The sequence below is a fragment of the Aethalodelphis obliquidens genome, unplaced genomic scaffold (genome assembly GCF_003676395.1).
Source record: "Aethalodelphis obliquidens isolate GAN/ISIS:26980383/991018 unplaced genomic scaffold, ASM367639v1 scaffold51, whole genome shotgun sequence".
Taxonomy (NCBI): domain Eukaryota; kingdom Metazoa; phylum Chordata; class Mammalia; order Artiodactyla; family Delphinidae; genus Aethalodelphis; species Aethalodelphis obliquidens.
The window spans coordinates 7,256,650-7,281,313 of record NW_020837995.1 but is presented as its reverse complement, the minus strand read 5'-3'; the positions used below and the strand labels follow the sequence as shown (position 1 = coordinate 7,281,313).

The 24,664-nt window shown below is 39.6% G+C and overlaps 1 long non-coding RNA gene across 4 annotated transcripts in view; it reads left to right on the top strand.

Moving 5' to 3' along the window:
• Positions 1-24,664, top strand: part of LOC113607992 (uncharacterized) — a 665,100-nt gene that overhangs the window by 12,138 nt on the left and 628,298 nt on the right. For 3 of the 4 annotated variants that reach the window (XR_003428175.1, XR_003428171.1, XR_003428174.1), the window contains exon 1: positions 1,798-2,218. This is a non-coding gene — a long non-coding RNA (uncharacterized LOC113607992). Of the gene's footprint in view, positions 1-1,797; positions 2,219-24,664 lie in introns of those variants that run through there. The other variant, XR_003428172.1, reaches the window with a different exon arrangement.

Here is a 24,664-nt window from a genome sequence, read left to right as displayed (position 1 = left end):
TGAAAGTCAGTGAGAGTTTACTTTTGCCTTTTAAGGAGAGGTATTACTAGGCTCACCCTTTGATTGCCATTTCCTGAGAAAAGCTTTCTGTTATTATAATCCTTGTTGACCAATAAATGGGCCAGGGACATGCAGCTCTCGGAGGCGCACCTCTACTCTTCACCCTCAGATTCCCCTGAACCCTTGATAGAATTCTTCAAGGAATGAGAGAGAACCTGAGGCTAGGAATGGTTTCCTTGTGATGTTCCTGGAAAGGTTTAAAAAAAGCCAGTGTGTTAAATAATAGCTTTCCAACTTAATAATTATAATAAAAATAAAATCTATCTAATTTATGGCCTTCCTCCCGAGTTCCCTGTACTTTATGTACATTCTCTCTAAATTTGACACAATACCTGTAAGGTAGTTGGTATTATTGTGATTTCATGTATAAAGAAGAAAAAACTTGTAAAAGTTAGGTAACTTGCCTAAGACCACACCTAGTCTGCCTCCAGAGCCTTTTCCTAGTCTAAGGATACTTACTGCAACAACAAAACCTGCTGCTTTTTGAAAATGGTCACTCAGACACACACACACGGTCTCTCTTGGGTCTAACAGACATGTTCACATCATGATAACTATGGCACATGTCCTCTGTTCCTGTAACACGGGACATGGGTCTGATGTGACACCACCAGAATCTGGATTGAGGCACTATTTTTGTGTAGCAGCAGAAGACCACCTGCTCAGAGCAAAGAGAGGGAGCCTGCTGGATTGAAACGGATAACAATGCATAGTACCTAGTCGTCTTATAAGTTGTAAAGCAGCTGATCAGACTCATTGGGAAAAAGCAGGGCATACCATCAGAAGCATCACAAAATACTCTCTTTTCTCTTTGGGAAAGTCAGTTCCTGACTCTGCTCAGGTCACATGCACATCACTATGATCAAAATCAGGCTCCTCAAAGGAGCAAAAATCCATCCCCTGCTGCAAATCCAGGCAGTGTGGAGTAGCCGCTTTGTGTGCTCTTGAGCTGTTATATGCGATACAAACAAGCTTACGTTTTCTCTATGGTGTGGAAAAGGAGTTTTGCGAGTATTTCTTTATCTGTTCTCTGTTTCAGCAGGATTATGTTCCTCTCCATGTCAGGCTGCCATTACTTTTTGTCATTTATGTAGTTTGCCTTTCCAAATTTCTCAGATGACTGCACCTTTCACATTCCAGTTGCCTTTTCATATATAGCCCAAGACTCCTTCAATCAGTTCTTCTATCAAAATGTTCAGTTGACATTTATCCAAATGTCTTCCTCACAGGGCAAAGGCAGCTACGCTTCTGATATCTTTTAGAAGACTAGACAAGAGGACAGAGGGAACCAGATACCAGTGAGAGAGAGACAGCAACCAGCTGGATTAGTGCTGTTTACACAGAAGGGCTTGGAGTCAGAGCTAAGCAGCTGTCAGGGTGTATCCTCACACTCTGCAGGGCTCTGTGATGCTGTAGAAATCCCAGGAGCTCTATTGGAGATGAATGAGTCACTGGGAGCCTATTTCTGATGCTGGGGTCCCAACCTGGCAGGAAATTTGTCGTCACACAGGCATGTTCCTAAGCGTCCATCTATGATTGAGCCCCCAGAGGGCCCTTCACTAATTTCCTGTCACACAAGCCAAAAATAAACTGAGGATCCACATTGCAAACTATGTGAAAAATGCTCCAGAGAAAGCATTTGCATTTTTTGTTCATAAGTTCAAGTGGAACCAAATCTCTGGCTTAGCTTTTGACCCCAGCTGAATTCCTTGCTTCAGGGTTTGGGCATCTCTGGCATGATTATTGGAGAGATAGATCGTTAGAGGTTATCTTAGCAATGAGGAGTTCTGCATTTGTTTACGTTGTATAGTGTGTCAGAGTAGAAGACAAAATTGTCTATATTTTGGATTTCCCATCTATTCTTTCTCAGCAGTCTGATATAATGTGCATTTAAGAGTGTTCTCCTTGGACTAGAGTTTAGTCTTAGCCATCATTCTCAATATTCAAAGTGGTTGGAGAGCTGCTTCTTTTCCCTGTTCTGGTCCAGTTGACCAAGGTTAACGGGATCTCAAGTGCCAGGAGAAGGCTGTCTACCAGTTCCTTGCATTTGACCGTGGGTGGACTTCACACATTCACTGTTTCTCTCTTTTACCAGGTGGTTCTTGGTCACCTTCACCTCCCATCAAGCAGCCTCCTCTTGCCGACAGACGTCACTCAGGTAACTGCAGTCAGTAAGCAACTATTTGTAAAATCTGCCTTGCTCTTCAAATTCCTCTTGCAATTGTTTTTTGTGTTCATTGTCTATCTTCAAATGGTTGCTTAACAATTTCTTTATATTAGGGTATATATTTGTTGCATTATTGAAAGAAAATGTAAAAATATCCAAAACTATACAGTACTGTTGGGTCTGGCATATAACAACACCCACTGAGGTGTGCAGCAAGTATTAAATAATTAGACAATGGGGGAATTGTTAGGTAGATGTTGCAAAGTGTTTTAGTGATACTTGGGGAAAGTGGTTGGGAACACAGTCCTACTATAAAAATTCACTAGCAGGCTTTTAGGGATGGATTCGATTTGTGTAACAAGGGATTCCTGCATTAAACTTATAAACTTAAAATTTGTGACTAGTTTTGACTTTTCATAATGGCATATGCAACTCAATTATGTCAGAGGGAGGCTAGGAGAGAATGCTCATCTGTCAGATATCTTCCTTATTTTCTCATCTTCTGAAGCATATTTAACAAGATCTGTAGTTGAGGAAAGGAGAGAGGAGGAGGTTGGAGAAGGGGAGTGATTTCTGGTAACCATCCTCAAAATAACTAAGGACAGCCTTGACATTATACATATTCAAGGATATTAGTGGAGAAATACATAGTGGGCCCTTTTCAACAACTCAAATATTCAACTTGATTTTAATATCAACTTTCTCTAGTGAAACATACTGTCTTAAAAAGTATGCTCCTGCATCTTCCGTTTGAGAACTTCATGGAGTTTGTACTATTAATGGTCTCTATGCTTGTTTTACTTTATTCTTTCTGTGTACATTCCCCAGTCTCCACTTGTGGAAGACACTTATGGGAAGTATGATAGCAGTAAATACATTTAGTGCTTCTCACATGACTAATAAGTTAATAGCCTATTTTGAGTAGTTGCAATTTTGAGTTTTGTCAAGGTTTTTCTTCCTTTCTCAGTCTTGCTCGGCTTCAAAACAGACTTGTTTGACCTTGAAGAGATGGCTCCTTTGACATACATTTTAAATCAAGAATATAAGCTTCTCAGCTTCTCATTGAATGAAATGTTTTTATTAAATGCGTTTGAGGTCAGATTTTGTCTGTCTGCATTTCACTGTTTTTTGATTATTTTATATTCCACCTCAGCTTCAATTCTACTCCAACCGATCGACTCAGCAACAACCTTCTACACGGCCCAGTGAAGGGACTCTAGGGAGGGAATTAAGCAAATATCATAAAAGGCTCTGTGAGGCAAGATTTGTGGATAGGAAGACTGGTTGTGAAAAATCAAGTTTCCAGAGGTTAGGTAGTTGCTTGGAGAGCAATGTGTGAAAGACTGGATCAATTTCCATTTAGGAAACCGACTTAAGAAAGCATCCTTTGCCATAGGAAAGGGTACCTCTAGGGTAGTTCTCCTGATTACCAGGCTGGTGTTCTGTTTATTACACCACGTGGCTAAGGAATCTTTGTTTCCAGCTACAAACAAAAAATCTTATTGAGTCAGAGGTGAAATAGTCATAATACGGCATTATATTTACATTTCCTTTTGTATTTACTCAGAAATTTCGTATCTGTCATTCATTTATGAGTCCGTTTTGTAAAGTGGAAAGGGCATTGGACTTGGAGCCAGATAATCTACTAAAACCAGCTAACATATCTTTCCCTGAAGAATCTTAAGGAGCCAATGAGATATTGTAATTGACAGTCCTTGTAGTTTTTATCAAGCTAGGAACTTTTCACAGATCCCTTTAACTCTGAGCCTTGATATCTTCCTCCATAAAACAAAGGAGTTAGGTAGCAACTGAGCAATCTCTAACTTTCTCACTCTCACATTATTATTATTTTTTTAAACTTTGGGACGTAAGTAGAGTCAGATCTGTGGTATTGAGATTTATAGGAAGAAGTATATATTTGGTCTTCCACCAGGTTTCTGGCACAGAGCTTCTAAAACCCCTGGAGTTTCCTGTGCTGAGAGTAATAAAGGTGTCTTCTCTTATGTCAGTGAGGTGACTTCCTTAGGACTGTGCCAGTTGCCAGGGAAACCAACAGAGGGATTACAGGGTTGGAATTTTCATCCCCTCCACACCCACCTCCAGGGAGGAGAGAGTGGCTGGAGATTGAGTTCAGTCACAATGAACGGCTAATGATTTACTTAATCATGCTTATGTAATGAAGCCTCCATAAAACCCCCCAAAAGACAGGGTTCAGAGAGCTTCCAGGTTGGTGAACACACGGAGGTGCTGGGTGGGTGGTGTGCCCAGAGAGGTCAAGGAAACTGCAAGCCTCTTCCCAAATATCTTGCCCTATGCATCTCTTCCATCTGGCTGTTCCTGAGTTATATCCTTTTATAATAAACCAGCAATCTAGTAAGTAAATTGTTTCTCTGAGTTCTGTGAGCCTCTCTAGCAAATTAATTAAACCCAAGGAGGTTCTATATAGGTTCTCAGATCTATAGCTGATGGATCAGAAGCACAAGTTACAATCTGGAGTTGTGATGGGCACTCAAAGTGGGAGGGGATGAGCCCTTAACCTGTGGGATCTGATGCTATCTTCAGGTAGATAGTGTCAGAATTATGTTAAATTGTAGGACACCCATCTGGTGGTATGTGAGAATCCCTTAGAGGTGTGGAAAAACCCCACACATTGGAACTGGGTGCAGAATCCCAAGACAGTTAAAAAAAAAAATCCTTTTCACAAAAGAGGAACTGGAGGAAAGAGGTAAAGTGAGTGGCCTGACTGACTGGGGATGAGAGATGAGCAATCAAACACTTCCCCACTCAGCGGTGTTTTCATTTGTTTTAGATGCTGGCAGGGTCAGTTGTGTTCTATGAAGAGCTTCGTGTGGCCCTCATACTTGGACAACCTTTTACTGAATGCAAATGATTTTAGGATACAAAATAGCAAGGTCAGACCTCAGCTGCACCCCAGAGGAGCTCTGATCTCAAAGAAAAATTAGCAAAACGACTTCTCTGGGTAAAATGGAAATGTTGGGGGTCTGCGCTGCTAGCACCTGTGAAGAGCTGCATGACCCCATGGGCAGGGAGGAACATTATCCTTCCAAGACTTGTTACTTGTCCAGTAAGTGGGTCTATTTCCTCTTAAAACCAGAGGTTCTTATCATTTTGATTTGTGAATTTCATGATGGGTAATATCACTTTACAAAAATGCAGTTTGAACCATCACAGATAATTTTTGCAAATAATTTCAGTGGGTCAAAAAAAAAAATCCCCTGGAAACTGTACGACAGCCCTCTTAGGTCATTGGTCCTGAAAATTTAGTACACAAATGAATAACACTGGGACAACATTCTCAGAAATTCTGATTCATTAGATATTAAGGAGCTGGTCCTAGTATTCTGAATTTTTAAAAGCACCCAAGAGAATTCTGATTCAAGCGAGCGGGATTCAATACTAAATAAACATTGTCATAGGGGTCCCTGGCTTTTAGTTAAGAGACACTGCCGTGGACTGCCTTAGAATTCCAGTGTTCCTGAGTTCATTCCCCAAATTAATATCTTTCTCAAATTCAAAATCTGAAAAGAAAACCCAAGTCCCCATCAAATGAATTAGGCACACTGGAGCAAAAACCAAACACAAAGTAGATTTTCGTCCTGACTGAGCCAGTTTGGCTGGCTTCCTGGTCTGGCATCACCAGTTGCGTATTCAGTTTCCATGTCCCTGGGTGACAGGATGCCTGGCTTCATACCAGTATGGGCACTCATCAGCTACACTGTACAGTACAAGAACTGTCACATAAGAATGGGCTAGTCTCTGTGAGACCATTCTGGGTTTGCTCTGAAGTAGCACCATCAAAGAGTGGTTACAAATGGAAGTTGAGATCAGAGCCAGAGAAGTGATATTGACCAGCAGATCTCGGAACAAGGCAATGCTGTGAACAAAGGGTAAAGCAAGGTCTCAGCAAGGCTGGGACGCCTGGTAACAACGTTTGAGTTGGATGGAGGCAAGCAGTTCAGGAGGGAGGCTATGAACAAAATGAAGTTGTTGGTCTTATCACACCCTGACCAGCTTAAACACACTAGACTTGACACAAGATACTCTCTATGGACATTTGCTGACGAATGCTTAATAATAGAGGTCCAAGAAGTAAAAACCCTGTGGATGGTAAAATTTGTCCCTCCATCTTCTTTCTGATGACTATTTCTTTTTTCTTTTCTTTAATATTTATTTATTTATTTATTTGGTTGTGCCTGGTCCTAGTTGCGGCAGATGGGCTCCTTGGGGCTCGCCGGCTCCTCAGTTGCAGTAGGTGGGCTCCTTAGATGTGGCATGCATGCGGGATCCAGTTCCCTGCCCAGGGACCGAACCCGGCCCCCCACATTGGGAGTGCAGAGTCCCAACCACTGCGCCACCAGGGAAGTCCCTGATGACTATTTCTTAACAATGAATTTAGGCAGAAACCGTGAATAGCTCTTTGTGTGTAGTTTTTGTTAGCAATCTTCTTTACTAGGGTATTGTCTAGTTTGGGGGTTGGAAAATGTTTTATCTGCAGTGCCAGATAGTAAAGTGTTTTAGACTTTGTGAACTACAATACTGTCTCTGTTGTATGTTCATCATTTTTTCCTTTTTACAATTCCCTAATAATGTGAACACTATTCTTGGCTCTCTGGCAGTATGAAAACAAGGCATGGACTGGCGTTGGCCCTCAGGCTGTAGTTTGCTGACCCTCCACTGGATTGTCTCAACAATAAAATAAGATTATTTTGTTTTTACATGGTGTTTGATATTTTCTGTCAGCAAATATAGTCAATGGGAAAAAATTCGCAGTTCTCTGTTCCCCATTGAGAACATATCCCCTCCATTATGTACTGATAGGAGAGCCTAAAGCCATAGTGTGAGAAGTAGTGTTTTCTACACTTGAGTCCTCCTGTAGCAATCTAATATTATAAGCTGTAGGGGAAGAGATGAATTTTAATTGAGTTTCGTTTGACATAAAAATTCAGAATTGATGGTCTTTCCCTTTGGGGCTCTTATTTTTAAAATTAACTCCTATGATTTTAGCTTATATTTTAAAAATATATGCACATTATGGTTTATTTGGATGATTAGTTCACTATCTGAGTACTACCATGAGATTTAAATCCAAGGAGACATTTGAACATAAGATCTTTTTGGTTATCAGTAGTGCTGCCTTAACTGTTGTCACATAATGAGACTAAAACAGAGGTAAATTTAATAAAGGCCAAGTGATGTCATGGTTCTGGGGTCCTTTAACAGAGGGAAGATAGTTGGATATTGGATCATCACATAACACATGGTATATATAGTACCAAACTAGAACAGTCCTGTGACAAAAATGTTAGTTTCATATCCTCACTGGAGTAAAAGAGGTTCAATTTCAGCACTACAGTATTTCGGTCACATTCAGTTAATTTGAATTTTGGTAATGATACATTAGTAAATTTGTGTATAATTTGTCCTGTTATGAATATGTGCGTGTGCGTGTGTGTGTGTGTGTGTGTGTGTGTGTGTACTCAGTTTAGATCAATCCCAGAGGTGTTAGTAGACTATCACAGTGCAAATGGGAAGAGCCAGGAACAAGGCAGATGCAGTCAGGATGGTTAGAGCAAGTCTGTGCTGGTCCACACAAAGATGCCCTTTCCTCTGGGCTGATGCATACCTGAGCTGAGCCAGGGTACATGGCCCGGCCAGCAGTGACTGGCTGGATTTTACCCTTACTTGTCCCCTCGGCTGAGCACTCTTGTTCAGAGGTATGTTTCTGCCCTGAGTGAAGGAAAATGAATTTGAGAGATAATGTGTAAATATAATCTTTGAGGCCTGGTAGGCATTTAAATCTGGAGATCAAGGATTGCTCCCAACTTCTGGCTTTGGTGACTATTGTTTTAAAACAATATCTGATGCATTGACTCCTTCAGAACAGTCACAATAATTTGGTATTAACGTTGGAAAAGCTTCGGTGTAGTCAAGAAGAACAAAAGCCAAGAAAAGGGCATTTAAAGAGGGAAGCAGTGGCAGCAGTAGGAATGGACAAGACATCCACTACAAAGTAGAAACCTGAAGGACTTAACCACTTCTTCTTTCCTGTGTGTGTACTTATTAGGGGGTGTCATAGGCATGAATCCACAGTGCCCCCTACTGCCCCAGAGGAGGTCTGTGCCAACAGGGAATAGCATGGCCTATTGTAACGCCAACTTCACAGGAGGTAGACTCACAGCTGTGATGCTGGGAAGCAGGACTCATGGTTGACTAGAACTGGGAGATGCTTCCTGGGGTACAGGGAAATGGGGGAGGGAGACCAAATGGAATTTTGCTGGTCATCCCTCTCACTTTTCAACAGAAGCAGATAGAAATATTTATTTTGTGCTGGGTACTTCCTAGGTCTTGCAAAAGAAAGATGGCAGGAGTATAAGAGAACCGAAAGCAATATTCTCCATGCTTTGAGAGCTTATCAAATTGGGGAGGCAGAACACGTGTACAGCACACTGAGAACACTTCAGGATGCAAATACAGACAAATTAGTTTATTACAAACTGGATGTTGCTCTAGATAGCGGTGTCTTTTCACAGTGAGAATTCTGTCCGTAGAAGGAGTGCCAAATAAAGACGAAATCAAAGTACAAGTGTGGGTTCCTAAGTGTGCGTGTGTGTGTGTGTTTTCTGTTGCATTGGGGGTGGTGAATATTAACTTGCAAAGGGGCCTCAGAGGAGGATAAATTAGGTCTGTATTTTTGAGTATGGGCAGGAGGAGGCAAGAAATGCTTAGTGGAAAGGAAAGCAAATTGAGAGGCAAGAATAAACAAGTGGAGTTCAAACATAGCAGAGGAGAGGTTAACAATATCTCACAGCTGGTGAAATACTACTACTTTCTTACAAAATGTTTCCATACCAGAAGCCCCGAAGTACCTAGAGCCTGGAGGTGTCCTGCCCCATTATTGGGGGCTTCTTAATGTCTAGCCAGGCTTTTGCTTGCTTGAGGCCTGATTACTATAATACTTGGTCTAATTCTTTTCATCTTGAGCTCACGAGCTTAGGCAAAGCTGAGCACCTGGTGTGTATTTTTGTCCTCTTGTGATGGTGAGCACTTTAGCTACTAGTCTTTGAAGCCTAAAAACATATGGCAGTAGCTTTTACCCAATGTCCTGGCGCTCTTAATCTACTTGATGTTTTATTTGGTTGTATTATAATGAGATTTAAGGACAGTTTGCATGGCATCCTTTACCTATAATTGTAGTTGTTAAATGCAGCCCCAGACAAGGTGTCAAACAACCTTGGAGACAGTTTAGTGATGAAATGCCAGGTCTTTCTGATATTAATGGTTTTTGGCGGGATTGACTTAGTAATAGCTATATAGTGTGACATCGTAATGGACATACCTTTAACATAGTGATACATCGATCCCTTTGTTGTGTTCGTATATATAGAAATGCAGGATACTCATCACGGCAATGGCGAGACTAGCTCAGGGATCATGTGACAGCTCTGCCTCAGAAATAGAGGACCTGGGCGCCGTTGTATTAGTGAGCCTGTGGGCCACGGAAGCAGGTTATCTGTCTGCATCTTGGTTGCACCACTGGCTGAACAACCTTGGGCAACTGACACATATTCTCTGAACTTTGATTTCTTCATTATAAAATGAGGTCATACTGGTGTGTTCCTGTTATGATGGGGATCCTTAGAGAGAGCCATGTGTAAATTACATGCAAGTGTTAGGCATAAAGTAGGTGGAATGTTAGTTTATTGTTGTTGGACCTGTTACTCACTTGGGCTCTATCTGGAATTTATTTATTTTTGTTTTTAATTTGATTTTTATTATATATTTTTCAGATGTACAGCATTATAATTCAACATCTATATACACTACAAAGTGATCACCACTGCAAGTCTAGTTACCATCCATCACTGTATAGTTCCCTTCCCCTCTGGCAACCACTAATCTGTTCTCTGTATCTATGAGTTTTTTTTTTTTAAACATCTTTATTGGAGTATAATTGCTTTACAATGGTGTGTTAGTTTCTGCTTTATAACAAAGTGAATTAGCTATACATATACATATATCCCCATATCTCCTCCCTCTTGCATCTCCCTCCCACCCTCCCTATCCCACCCCTCTAGGTGGTCACAGAGCACAGAGCTGATCTCCCTGTGCTATGTGGCTGCTTCTCACTAGCTGTCTATTTTACATTGGGTAGTGAATATATGTCCATACCACTCTCTCACTTCATCCCAGCTTACCCTTCCCCCTCCCCGTGTCCTCAAGTCCATTCTCTACGTCTGCGATTTTTTCTTGTCTTTCCCCTAGGTTCTTCAGAACCATTTTTTTTTTTTAGATTGCATATATATGTGTTAGCAAACGGTGTTTGTTCTTCTCTTTCTAACTTACTTCACTCTGTATGATAGACTCTAAGTCCATCCACCTCACTACAAATAACTCAATTTCGTTTCTTTTTATGGCTGATATTCCATTGCACATATGTGCCACATCTTCTTTATTCATCTGTCAATGGACACTTAGGTTTGCTTCCGTGTCCTGGCAATTGTAAATAGTGCTGCAGTGAACATTGTGGTACATGACTCTTTTTGAATTATGGTTTTCTCAGGGTATATGCCCAGTGTTTTAAGGACCCTCCATACTCTTCTCCATGGTAGCTGTATCAATTTACATTCCCAACAATAGTGCAAGAGGGTTCCCTTTTCTCCACACCCTCTCCAGCATTTATTATTTGTAGACTTTTTGATGATGGCCATTCTGACTGGTGTGAAGTGATACCTTATTGTAGTTTTGATTTGCATTTCTCTAATGATTAGTGGTGTTGAGCATCCTTTCATGTGTTTGTTGACAATCTGTGTATCTCCTTTGGAGAAATGTCTGTTTAGGTCTTCTGCGCATTTTCGGATTGGGTTGTTTGTTTCTTTGATATTGAGCTGCATGAGCTGCTTGTCTGTTTTGGAGATTAATCCTTTGTCCGTTGATTCGTTTGCAAATATTTTCCCCCATTCTGAGGGTTGCCTTTTCATATTGTTTATGGTTTCCTTTGCTGTGCAAAAGCTTTTAAGTTTCATTGGGTCCCATTTGTTTATTTTGATTTTTATTTCCATTTCTCTAGGAAGTGGATTAAAAAGGAGAATCTTGCTGTGATTTATGTCCTAGAGTGCTCTGCCTATATTTTCCTCTAAGAGTTTGATAGTGTCTGGCCTTACATTTAGGTCTTTAATCCATTTTGAGTTTATTTTTGTGTGTGGTGTTAGGGAGTGTTCTAATTTCATTCTTTTACATGTAGCTGTCCAGTTTTCCCAGCACCACTTATTGAAGAGGCTCTCTTTTCTCCACTGTATATTCTTGCCTCCTTTATCAAAAATAAGGTGACCATACATGTGTGGGTTTATCTCTGGGCTTTCTATCCTGTTCCATTGATCTATATTTCTGTTTTTGTGCCACTACCATACTGTCTTGATTACTGTAGCTTTGTAGTATAGTCTGAAGTCCGGGAGCCTGATTCCTCCAGCTCTGTTTTTCTTTCTCAAAATTGCTTCGGCTATTTGGGGTCTTTTGTATTTCCATACAAATTGTGAAATTTTTTGTTTTAGTTCTGTGAAAAATACCATTGGTAGTTTGATAGGGATTGCACTGAAACTGTAGATTACTTTGGGTAGTATAGTCATTTTCATAGTGTTGATTCTTCCAATCCAAGAACATGGTATATCTCTCCATCTGTTTGTATCGTCTTTAATTTCTTTCATCAGTGTCTTATAGTTTTCTGCATACAGGTCTTTTGTCTCCCTAGGTAGGTTTATTTCTAGGTATTTTATTCTTTTTGTTGCAATGGTAAATAGGAGTGTTTCCTTAATTTCTCTTTCAGATTTTCCATCATTAGTGTATAGGAATGCAAGAGATTTCTGTGCATTAATTTTGTATCCTGCTACTTTACCAGATTCATTGATTAGCTCTAGTATTTTTCAGGTAGCATCTTTAGGATTCTCTATGTATAGTATCATATCATCTGCAAACAGTGACAGCTTTACTTCTTCTTTTCCAATTTGGATTCCTTTTATTTCTTTTTCTTCTCTGATTGCTGTGGCTGAAACTTCCAGAACTATGTTGGATAATAGTGGTGAGAGTGGGCAACCTTGTCTTATTCCTGATCTTAGTGGAAATGCTTTCAGTTTTTCACCATTAAGAACGATGTTGGCTGTGGGTTTGTCATATATGGCCTTTATTATGTTGAGGTAAGTTCCCTCTATGACTACTTTCTCGAGGGTTTTTATCATAAATGGCTGTTGAATTTTGTCAAAAGCTTTTTCTGCATCTATTGAGATGATCATATGGTTTTTCTCCTTCAGTTTTTTAATATGGCATATCACATTGATTGATTTGCGTATATTGAAGAATCCTTGCATTCCTGGAATAAACCCCACTTGATCATGGTGTATGATCCTTTTAATGTGCTGTTGGATTCTATTTGCTAGTATTTTGTTGAGGATTTTTGCATCTGTGTTCATCAGTGATATTGGCCTGTAGTTTTCTTTTTTTGTGACATCTTTGTCTGGTTTTGGTATCAGGGTGATGGTGGCCTCGTAGAATGAGTTTGGGAGTGTTCCTCCCTCTGCTATATTGTGGAATAGTTTGAGAGGGATGGGTGTTAGCTCTTCTGTAAATATTTGATAGAATTCTCCTGTGAAGCCATCTGGTCCTGGGCTATTGTTTGCTGGAAGATTTTTAATCACAGTGTCAATTTCAGTGCTTGTGATTGGTCTTTTTATATTTTCTGTTTCTTCCTGGTTCAATCTCAGAAGGTTGTGCTTTTCTAAGAATTTGTCCATTTCTTCCCGGTTGTCCATTTTATTGGCATATACTTGCTTGTAGTAGTCTCTCATGATCCTTTGTATTTCTGCAGTATCAGTTGTTACTTCTCCTTTTTCATTTCTAATTCTGTTGATTTGAGTCTTCTTCCTTTTTTTCTTGATGAGTCTGGCTAATGGTTTATCAATTTTGTTTTTTCTTGATGAGTCTGGCTAATGGTTTATCAATTTTGTTTATCTCAAAGAACCAGCTTTTAGTTTTATTGATCTTTGCTATTGTTTCTTTCATTTCTTTTTCATTTATTTCTGATCTGATCTTTATAATTTCTTTCCTTCTACTAACTTTGAGGTTCTTTTGTTCTTCTTTCTCTAATTGCTTCAGGTGTAAGGTTAGATGGTTTATTTGAGATGTTTCTTGAGGTAGGATTGTATGGCTATAAGCTTCCCTGTTAGAACTGCTTTTGCTACATGCCATAGGTTTTGGGTCATTGTGTTTTCATTGTCATTTGTTTCTCGGTATTTTTTAATTTCCTCTTTGATTTCTTCAGTTATCTCTTAGTTATTTAGTAGTGTATTGTTTAGCCTCCATGTATTTGTATTTTTCACAGATTTTTTCCTGTAATTGATATCTAGTCTCATAGCGTTTTGGTCAGAAAAGATACTTAATATGATTTCAATTTTCTTAAATTTACCAAGGCTTGATTTGTGACCCAATTTATTATCTGTCCTGGAGAATGTTCCATGAGCACTTGAGAAGAAAGTGTATTTTGTTGTTTTTGGATGGAGTGTCCTATAAATATCGATTAAGTACATTTTGTTTAATGTGTCACTTAAAGCTTGTGTTTCCTTATGTATTTTCATTTTGATTGATCTGTCCATTGGTGAAAGTGGAGTGTTATAGTCCCCTGCTATGATTGTGTTACTGTCATCTTCCCCTTTTATGGCTGTCAGCATCTGCCTTGCATGTTGAGGTGCTCCTATGTTGGTTGCATAAATATTTACAATTGTTATATGTTTTTCTTGGATTGATCCCTTGGTCATTATGTAGTGTCCTTCTTTGTCTCTTCTAATAGTCTTTAATTTAAAGCCTATCTTGTCTGATATGAGAATTGCTACTCCAGCTTTCTTTTGATTTCCTTTTGCACGGAATATCTTTTTCCATCCCCTCACTTTCAGTCTGTACGTGTCCCTAGGTCTGAAGTGGGTCTCTTGTAGACAGCGTTTATATGGGTCTTGTTTTTGTATCCATTCAGCCAGTCTATGTCTTTTGGTTGGAGCACTTAATTCATTTACAGTTAAGGTAGTTAGCGACATGTATGTTCCTATTCCCATTTTCTTAATTGTTTTGGGTTTGTTATTATAGGTCTTTTCCTTCTCTTGTGTTTCCTGCCTAGAGAAGTTCCTTTAGCATTTGTTGTAAAGCTGGTTTGGTGGTGCTGAATTCTCTTAGCTTTTGCTTGTCTGTAAAGATTTTAATTTCTCTGTTGAATCTGAATGAGATCCTTGCCGGGTGGAGTAATCTTGGTTGTAGGTTTTTCCCTTTCATCACTTTAAATGTGTCCTGCCACTTCCTTCTAGCTTGCAGAGTTTCTGATGAAAGATCAGCTGTTAACCTTATGGGGATTCCATTGTATGTTATTTGTTGTTTTTCCCTTGCTGCTTTTAATACTTTTTCTTTGTATTTAATTTTTGATCGTTTGATTAATATGTGTCTTGGCATGTTTCTCCTTGGCTTTATCCTGTATGAGACTCTCTGTGCTTCTTGGACTTGATTGACTATTTCCTTTCCCATATTAGGAAAGTTTTCAACTATAATCTCTTCAAATATTTTCTCAGTCCCTTTCTTTTTCTCTTCTTCTTCTGGGACCCCTATAATTCGAATGTTGGTACATTTAATGTTGTCCCAGAGGTCTCTGAGCCTGTCCTCAATCCTTTTCATTCTTTTTTCTTTATTCTGCTCTGCAATAGTTATTTCCACTATTTTATCCTCCAGGTCACTTATCCGTTCTTCTGCCTCAGTTATTCTGCTACTGATTCCTTCTAGAGAATTTTTTATTTCATTTATTGTGTTGTTCATCTTTGTTTGTTTGCTCTTTAGTTCTTCTAGGTCCTTGTTAAACATTTCTTGTCTTTTCTTCATTCTATTTCCAATATTTTGGATCATCTTTACTATCATTACTCTGAATTCTTTATCAGGTAGACTGCCTGTTTCCTCTTCATTTGTTAGGTCTGGTGGGTTTTTACCTTGCTCCTTCATCTGCTTTGTGTTTCTCTGTGTTCTCATTTTGCTTAACTTATTGTGTTTGGAGTCTCCTTTTCGGAGGCTGCAAGTTCGTAGTTCCCATTGTTTTTGGTGTCTGTCCCCAGTGGCTAAGGTTGGTTATGTGGGTTGTGTAGGCTTACTCGTGGTGGGGACCAGAACCTGTGTTCTGGCGGATGAGGCTGGATCTTGTCTTTCTGATGGGCAGGACTGCATCCTGTGGTGTGTTTTGGGGTGTCTGTGACCTTTTTATGATTTTAAGCAGCCTTTCTGCTAATGGGTGGGTTTGTGTTCCTGTCTTGCTAGTTGTATGGCATAGGGTGTCCAGCACTATAACCTGCTGGTCATTGAACGGAGCTGCGTCTTAGTGTTGAGATGGAGATCTCTTGGAGAGCTTTCACTGTTTGATATTACGTGGAGCTGGGAGGTCTCTGGTTGACCAGTGTCTTGAACTAGGCTCTCCCACCTCAGAGGCACAGGCCTGATACCCAACCAGAGCACCAAGAACCTGTCAGCCGCATGTTTCAGAAGACAAAGGAGAAAAAAAGAAAGAAAGAAAGAAAAATAAATAAGTAAATAAAATAAATTTATTAAAATTTTAAAAATTATTTAAAATAAAGAAAAAATTTTTAAGTAATACAGAAAAGAAAGAAAATAAGAACGGAAGAAAGAAGAGAGCAACCGAAACAAAAATACAAATCCACCAATTATAACAAGCGTTAAAAACTAAAGTAAAAAAAAACGAGACAGAACGCTAGAACAAATGGTAAAAGCAAAGCTATACAGACAAAATCATACAAAGAAGCATACCCATACACACTCACAAAAAGAGAAAAAGAAAAAAATATATATATATATTTTGGAAAGTCTAAGGTCTTCTGCCAGCATTCAGTAGGTGTTCTGTAGGAGTTGTTCCACATGTAGATGTATTTCTGATGTATTTGTGGGGAGGAAGGTGATCTCCTCGTCTTACTCCTCTGCCATCTTGAAGGTGTCTCCCTGTGAGTTTTTCTTTTATTTTTTTGTTTGTTTCATTGTTTTAGATTCCACATAAGGGTGAAATCATACGCTATTTGTCTTTCTCCTTCTGACTTATCTCACTTAGCATAATACCTTCAAGGTTCATCCATGTTTTTGCAAATGACAGGATTTCATTCTTATTTCTATGGCTGAGTTATCTGGAATTTAATATGGAGATAATGCTTCCCAGAAATGTTTAAAACCTCTAGAGCGGAATTGTTCCTGGAAGACAGAGGTAAAAAGACAATATTTCAGAAGAATTGATATATCTTGATTAGAAACTAAGTATGTAAATCGACTACTGCCCCACTCTGTAGGTGCTTCCCAATACACATTCCATATGCATCTAAGCTTTCTTGCTCCATCTCAAGGAACATCTACATTTTGTAGCCCTTGGATTGAACTGCCATCACCCTCTTGCCTAAGCCACCACTCCAGTTCCAAACTCAGTCCCCAAATTCTTAGTCCATAAATCGGACATAAATCCTTTTGGTAAGAGAGAATCTTTGAGATGTTTCTTTTGTTGGTTCCAAGCTGTGGCACTGACATGTGTCTGAGGCCTCCTATGATATGTATTTGTCCATGCAGGTCAGACTGTTTAAAGTGAGAATTATTCTGGATAATTTAGACCATATGGTCACATCCCACTCTTTTCATCATTGAAACTCAGCATGCATCTACCTACGGGCAGAGCTTTATTCTCACCACAGGACAGCCAGCTCCTCTGCCTGCATCTGAGCTGACTTGGACCTCTTGCTGGTTCTGAATGCTTGAGGAGCTTGACTTCAGCCTCTTGAAACCTTCTTGTGCTGGGCATCTCCTCCTCCTGAACCCTGGAGCACTCAAATATTTAGATGCCAGAAAGGTAAGGAGGAAGCAGCAAGGAGGACTGAGAAGGATCAACCAACTGAAGTAGGATGACAATAACCCTGAAGGGTGTGGTTTCCAGGAGGCCAAGTAAAAAAAATATATCAAGGATGAGGGAGGGGCCAATGATACCAAATATCATTAGTGGATGAAGTAGATGAAAGCTAAAAATTGGTCATTGGATTTGGCAGTGTTGATTAGGTTAGTTTTGTGCATGAATTTCCTTCTCTCTAGTTCTTGTAAAATCGCTATGAAGGTAACTATTTTGCTTTTTCCTTTTTTTTTGCAAACAACCTAAGATTCAGGATACATCACCTGTGCAGATTCACAGATAGAAAGTAGCAGAATTGAGGCTTGAACCTAGGTTTTCTGACCCTAAATCCAGTTATCTCTGATGTCAGATATTTACATTTCTGTTTTACTTTCAATTATAAATTTTCTTCTCCTAGGAACTCACATTTACATTGTGGATGCAACATTTGGCTCCACCTTTATGGACTTTAAGTATTAGGAATTTGGTAGGATAATATTTTTAGGAAACACCTATCCTCTCTGGAAGAAATCTAGACCTGAGCATTGTCGCCTTTAACACTAGTCCTCTCAACATCCCTCAATATTCTGTGGAAAGTAGAATGGGAAGAGGAAAATATTAAGAGAGAGAGTAGTCCCATGCATCCTCACCTAAATCCATTTCCTGGAGGCAGTTAGCTCCCTCCCCCGCAGAGACTTCTGAGAAGGTCAACATGTATTGGCAATGGCCATTCAGTGTTCTAGGCAACGCCACAGGCAGCCAGTAATTCTGGGACCAAAGAACTCAAAGATTCTTGAAGAAATGAGACCTGGGTATAGTGTCTGGTTTTACTGTTTCTATTTTGCTGTAAGCAAGCACATGTATGCAAACTATATCAGAGTCATCTCAACTCTATCGACTGCCTCCTTAGCTTGATATTGCAAAGACTTTGGGTGAGCATCTGTGCACAGCATTAAACTACTGGAGTTCAGGCACTAGCATCAAGTGGTTCTTTTGCAACTCAGTGATGAATGCCATGAAAATGGAAAACTACAATTGGAATGTGCTTCTGGCTTTGGAACAATGTGAGTAGGACTTCTATGATAAGAGACTAATGAATATTTTTGTCTGTTCATGGACCCAGATGGTTGGGTAGACTGAGAAATGCCATAGATATTAATTACTTGAGGATAGGAGAAGTACAAGAGAGAGACTGATTTGACTGACTTATTGTTCTCCAATTACTTTTGTCCAACATAGGGATTTCTAATTGCTCATTTTTCTCACTGAAAAAACAAATCAATAGTAATAGTAGAGATATGGTAATGGTACAAAATGACAGAAAAACACAACTTGCAGGTAATTGGAATATGCATGAAAGTGGCTTGCTTCTCACAGTTATCAAATTCACAATTACCCACCAAATAATTTCAGATCTGATGTCTTCTTTGTGCATTTTCTTTGCTTTTCCACAAGCCACAAAAGACAGCTGTCGTCATGAGCTTTATCAAAACCTGAAAAAAGTCATACTCAAAGTTTGGCACCGTAGACATCAACAGTAACTTTTAGGATATTCAAGACTGGAAAGAATCTCTTAAAACTTAACTTCATTTTGAGACATAAGGTAGCAAAATTCTAGAATTGGAAAATTCTAACAGAGAGTTTACCAAAAACCCAGTGTTAATTAAAACAACCCAAGTCGTGAGCCGCTTCTGAGTTTTACAGGGTTGTTTTGAATAGTTTAAAAGTAGAGACTTATGCTAAGTCGAAGTGCCTGGTCCATCCTGAGTCCTGTTAGTATCCAAAACAGCCACAAAAATGCTGAAGAGAGTCCATGGCCTTGAATTCAGAGCCTCCATGACTGTGCCTATTGTTTGTGAATGTGGTTGGAAACTAGAGTGCAAACCTCAAAGGCATGAAACCTGCCTGATAAAGAAAGTAGCTTCTGGAATGGTAGGGGCCCAAACAGATTCTAGAAGGCTGAAAAGGCTCCAGAATGTAAAGTTTATGGATGGATATTAGGCAGTTTATCTGCTAGTACTTGACGTATTGGGCCAGGGTAAGTGGGGCAGGATGTAATGGCATCAGCTCAAGTAGAATGAGGAATTCATCCACCATCCTGCCATTAAGTAGCTGCACATCATCTTGGCTCACTCTGAATCTCGGTAGTTCTGTTTCCTTTTTGGTCAAATGCGGGGAGAATGATTGTCACTGCCTCTCCCAGGATTAATGAAGTGGTATCCACAAAAAGCATTGTATTCTTAGGAAAGAATGCTCTGTGGCAAGATGTTAGAGGGCAGTAACGTTAAGCATGTTTAAAACATGTGCCTGCTGTTACCAAATGGATGCCACGGCTGAACAGTCTTGTCTGTCAAATATAAACCAATGCATATGGAACTGCTTATGGGTAACAGATGACAGGCTGAATAAGTGAAAGAGTTGATCATTATAAAGAAGGTAGTTCATGCTTAAAAACATGCCTTATGCCTGCTATTTCAGCCTCAATACACTGAGGACATATTTGAGAAATCCCACTTAGATAATCACTGGCCATTGGTGGCGGAAATTAGAAATGGAGAAAAGGATTGGGTCACTGAGTCTGTTTCCTGGGGGACAATATGGAAGAAGCAATCCCAGCAACAAGGCCTGCATGCTCCTGCTGAATGTTAACTCAGCTTCACAAACTTCCCTCTGCAGCTGTGGCTGTGATAAATGCCAGACTGAGTCCAGGAGGGCTGCCCCTGAACTCACCCGTCATGGTTGCCTGAAATCTTTTGTACAAGGACCACGTTGGAAACTTCCAGGACCCATAAGTAGCTAGCAAGGCTCTGTATTCAGAGTGGCACCTGTGACTATTCCACCTTGCTTGTGCTACTTATTCACACATTTCCATTCATCAGGCAAATAATATGCTAGATGATTCCTAAAGAGCATCTTTCCCAGTGTTTGGAGGTTCTAGGATTCATTTTATGAATAATTTGCTGAAATCAGACAACCTCATTCCCCTAACTTAAATCCTCTAGTGAATTCCCATTGCTTTTAGGAAAGAGATCCCATCTTTTTACCACGGCTTCCAAGGACCTGCCCGAGCTGGCCTCTAACCTCCTCTAGGACCAGCTATCTTGTTCGCCATGATGTGCTTCATGCTCATTCCCACCCTGAGCCTCTGCCCTTGCTGCCCCTTCTGGCTAAAGTGCTCTGTCCCAGTGCAGTAGGTACTCAATACATTGTCAAATGAGTGAATACTATTACTATTCTTGTCTTTCTCCTCATTATCTCCTGTTTCCTCATTATAAACATTAATGACTTTGTGTCTGTTTTTCACACACTCTTTTGTAATCTATTGGCCATTGAATAGAACAGTTTCATAGAAACATCTCTCACTTAAGTTAATTTCAGTGTGAATTTCTGTTATTACTGTCATTGCATATGGTCTGGACATGGGTTTTAGCATCCCAGGGCACTGTAGAGGAGAGAGGAGGTCTGTTCAATAAACAAAGTGGAAGGTGCAGATCACACTGGCCATGGCCTTCTGCCGTATAAATGCAGAATATTTGAGACTTTATTAATCACAACCCCAGCCCATTCCATTCTATGTACCATTGAGGAAACTGAAGTCAAGACCTCAGTGAATCATGTCCTAGTCTGTTGGGCAATACCTTTATTTTGGGATTTGGGTTATTTGTAGATTGCCCTTTTTTGGTATAAACGAGGAGGCCTATTTCCATTTTGCAGTAAAAAGCTACTGGCTATTTAGCCAGAAAGCAAATATTTTCACTTTGAATTTCTTTCTGGACATTTTTCCAACAGTGTTTGATTTGAAGCTGTGAAACACATTACTCACCTTCCCTCCTCCCATCCCCCCCCCATTTCCGTTTAGGTGGATCAAAACTAATGCTTTAAAGAATAAAGCCAGTATTCTTTGATTGCTTCTTTACCATATGAAAGGATCAGAGAGGCTGAAATAAATGCCTGTTTGGTCCCAAAATGCTGCAATACCAGCCAACCAGGTATTCCAGAATATCTTGCCTTAGGCCAGCCTGCCCAGAGACTGGCATTGAAGTATGTCTGGGCTTTGGTATTTTCTGTGTAGCTTAGAATGCTATCCTTGGGCACATTTATTAGGCTACATAAGAAATATTGTACAATCTGCATAGTGATGAGGTTATGTATGTCTTAGACATGCTCTCCAGTCATAGAATATTCCTTTTACAGACCTTTGGATCCCTTAGGTTGTTTTTAAACTTAATTTTAATTTTCTATTTTTCCATCTGGATGCACTCTCCACTCTCCGTTAATTTTACTAAAAATTTCCAGCTTGTTTGTTTCTGTATCCATTGAAAACCTTACCTCCAAACCTATGCCGTTTACATAATAACAAACACAGCACTCACCCCCAAACAAATTTTAAAAACCTTGAATTTAAGAGTTTAATTTCATTTCCAGCTGTAATTTACTATCTGTAGCCTGGCTGTCCTTTATTTTAGTCATTTCCACCGCTGCTTGGTTCAGCTCAAGGCACTCAATCCTGATTGACTCATTGTCTAGGTATTTAGTAGATTTGTATCTTTCCTTTTTATTTTGGTGACATTGCTTAGGTATGCCCTGCCATTCTTGACATAGCTGATAATGGGAAGACTTTGAAAGACATTTTTCTTACTCATTAATAACAGCAAGTGACAGCAGTTGAGAAAGAAAGAAAAAAAGAAAGAAAAATAAAAAAAAGAAATAAAAATAATTTCAAAAAGAATCAGCATGAACAAAACAGGAGTAAATTGCAAATTTTCAGAAATAGCTTGAGTGTTAATATTTCAGATTCCTCAAAAGTAGGTGAACTATTTTCTTCTGATTGTTCCATAGCATTCTTTAAGTAGAAGAGGAAGGATGCTTTACAGAGGTGAATAAAATGCATTGCTCTATTATTATGGAGGGCTGACTCAAACTTTCAAATATTTTGAGTGGTAGGAAAAGAATAAACACAAGACAATTTTGTTTTATGAGTTTAAAAAATCTTTAAACCCCAGGGAAAGAGCCAAGTGGACCAAACCTGCTTTATCCCTCCTGGACCCATAATATACCTTGGCAAATTAAAGGCTTTGAGAAGTTCTGTAGTAAGGAATCTTATTTAATTTGGTATTTCCTGCATTTAGTAGAGCATGGAAAGAATGAGAATTAAAAGCTTATAGAAAGGTTCTGATCATTCTAGAAGTAGAGGGTAGGTGTTTTGGGGGCAGCGTCTCTGATGTATGATCAGCTGGAGAGACAGAATAAGGAGAAGCAGCAGAGTTCCATGGCCACTGGCTGGAACCTCGGGATGAAAAGCCCAAGACGTGGTCTTGAGCGGTGAGCCTCTGCCCACAGCAAGGGCAAGACTGAGAGGAAGAAAAGGAGCTGAGAGGAACCATACGACCTTGAGCAGACACTCAGAAACCCTCATCCTTCAGGTTAGCCAGGCTTTTCTAACTTAGTTGGATATTTGAATCATATAGTTGTTTTATCTTGCCTTGAAGACAATTGAGTAAGTTTCTCTTTTCCAACATACGTGGAGAAAAACAACCTTCCTGAGTCATTAATTTAATAATTACTCAGTGTATCCCTGGTGAGTATTCATAATCATATTTTAAAAACAGGTTCAAATTATTTGTCATTGTTTTTAGTTAAAGCCACATCAATTAGATTTCCTATGAATTATACACACACACACACACACACATTATCTGTTTTTCATTCTGTGGTGACATGTAATGGAAGGTTATTGTGAGTTTGGTCTGCATAAGACATCTGTCCTGCAGGTGTTCCAGAACTGTATTAAATGCTCTACACATTAATGTTGACTTATAGGAGTCTGAAGCTCTCACCCCAACCCCAAGCACTTTTACTCCTCATTCCTCTTCGATTTACTTTCAAACTGAGTGAATAAGGGACAATATGAACACCACATGTAAAATGCCCACTAAGTTTTCTTTTCTTTTTTTCTTTTCGTACATAAAAACAATGGGGGAAAACCAATGTAGGGATCCTGGGGCCAACCAGTGGTTTATTTTGAAGCTTACCAGGGACACCAGGGAAATTTGCCAATACATGGATCATGTTTGAAAAGTCAGCTCAAAGAAAGAAATATGGAGTGTCAGGGCCTGGCATCTCTTGGGTTTGCATGTCCAAAGTGCAGTGTCCGAAGCACTTTTCATTCCTGGTCCATGTTGCATTTTGTGTCACTCTTTTCTTCCCAAAAGTCCTCGTAATGGAAAGGCATACGCTTTGTGTAAACAAAGATGTAAGCTATCATCACATTTAAAAAATAGAATTGTCAACTAGCCTTGGATTTAGATTTCATTTGGGGTTCGTTGATCCCTGGAAAGGTTGAAATCCCTGGTAGTGAAGTATTTCATGTCCTTTACCCTTTCAAGGATATCCTCTAATTTCATTTAACTTCTAATTATTTTTTCCTTAATTTTCCAGGGTCCCCAAAGGGATAATTGTCTATAACTTTACCCTTCTTGAAGGCAATGAGGGAAAGGTCCAAAAGGACTCTCTAGTGAGACTGGGTATGAGAAATGAACTAATACACTAGTGGCCTAGACTGTGTATCAGCTAAGATGTTATGCTTTTCAAGATAGTGCAGGGACTCATGGCAAACCTGTGATCTTCTGAAGTTCCAAATGGAGGCATGGAGTGCTCTCGATGGCAGTGTTTCACGGAGAGTGTGATTGATGTTCGTACTCCAAACTCAAAACCTAGCAAAGAATTTAAGTGTGATAAGATGGAGAAAAAAATCTGTTCCTTGATCATCTGTGATTTTCTGCCCTTCTCCATGAATGAGTCGACCCACTTCATTTGGCCTTCCACTGCCACATCTCCCTTCTGTTTCTGCCCTTCAAAGATTCTGGGAATTTTCTAAGTCTGGTAAAAAGGGTGGATGCTACTTAGGCTTCTCACTTTGATTCTTGTCATAACATTCCCCAAGATTTCCAAAAGGCCAACACCTTGAAAAAGTATGTCAAACGGCTTAGTGTTTGTTTTTTGAATGTTTTAAATGCTGGACGCAGCTTTGCTTGGTTCTGGGTGTGCGTTTAGCATTTAATTGGAAATCAGTGCAGTGATTCTTTCTCACTTTGTTTTCTAGAAGAAGATTTAGTATTAGACAACTACGTCTGTGGTGCTGGGGTGACTTTCCAAAAGGGAACATATAGCCAAGGTTTTGTTTCTGCTTAAATACCAAGACAAAGCTTGGCCTCATACAAATGGGTTGTGACAAGTCCATTTCTGGCTGTGTATTTGGATACCAGAATACCATTTCCCCTTGTATTTCATGATTCTGTCACTCCAGGGTTGTAGTCACTCATTCTATTACCATCTTAGATTTCAGTTTCCATAATGGGCCCATCTGAATTCCAGAATTAAATTTCTTTTTCCTGGGAAGAAAACACAAAATCATTTGCTTGACCCCTTGAGTTGTCAATTCATCAGTAGGCCAGGCTCTGTGCTTTGGGGCAGTTCAA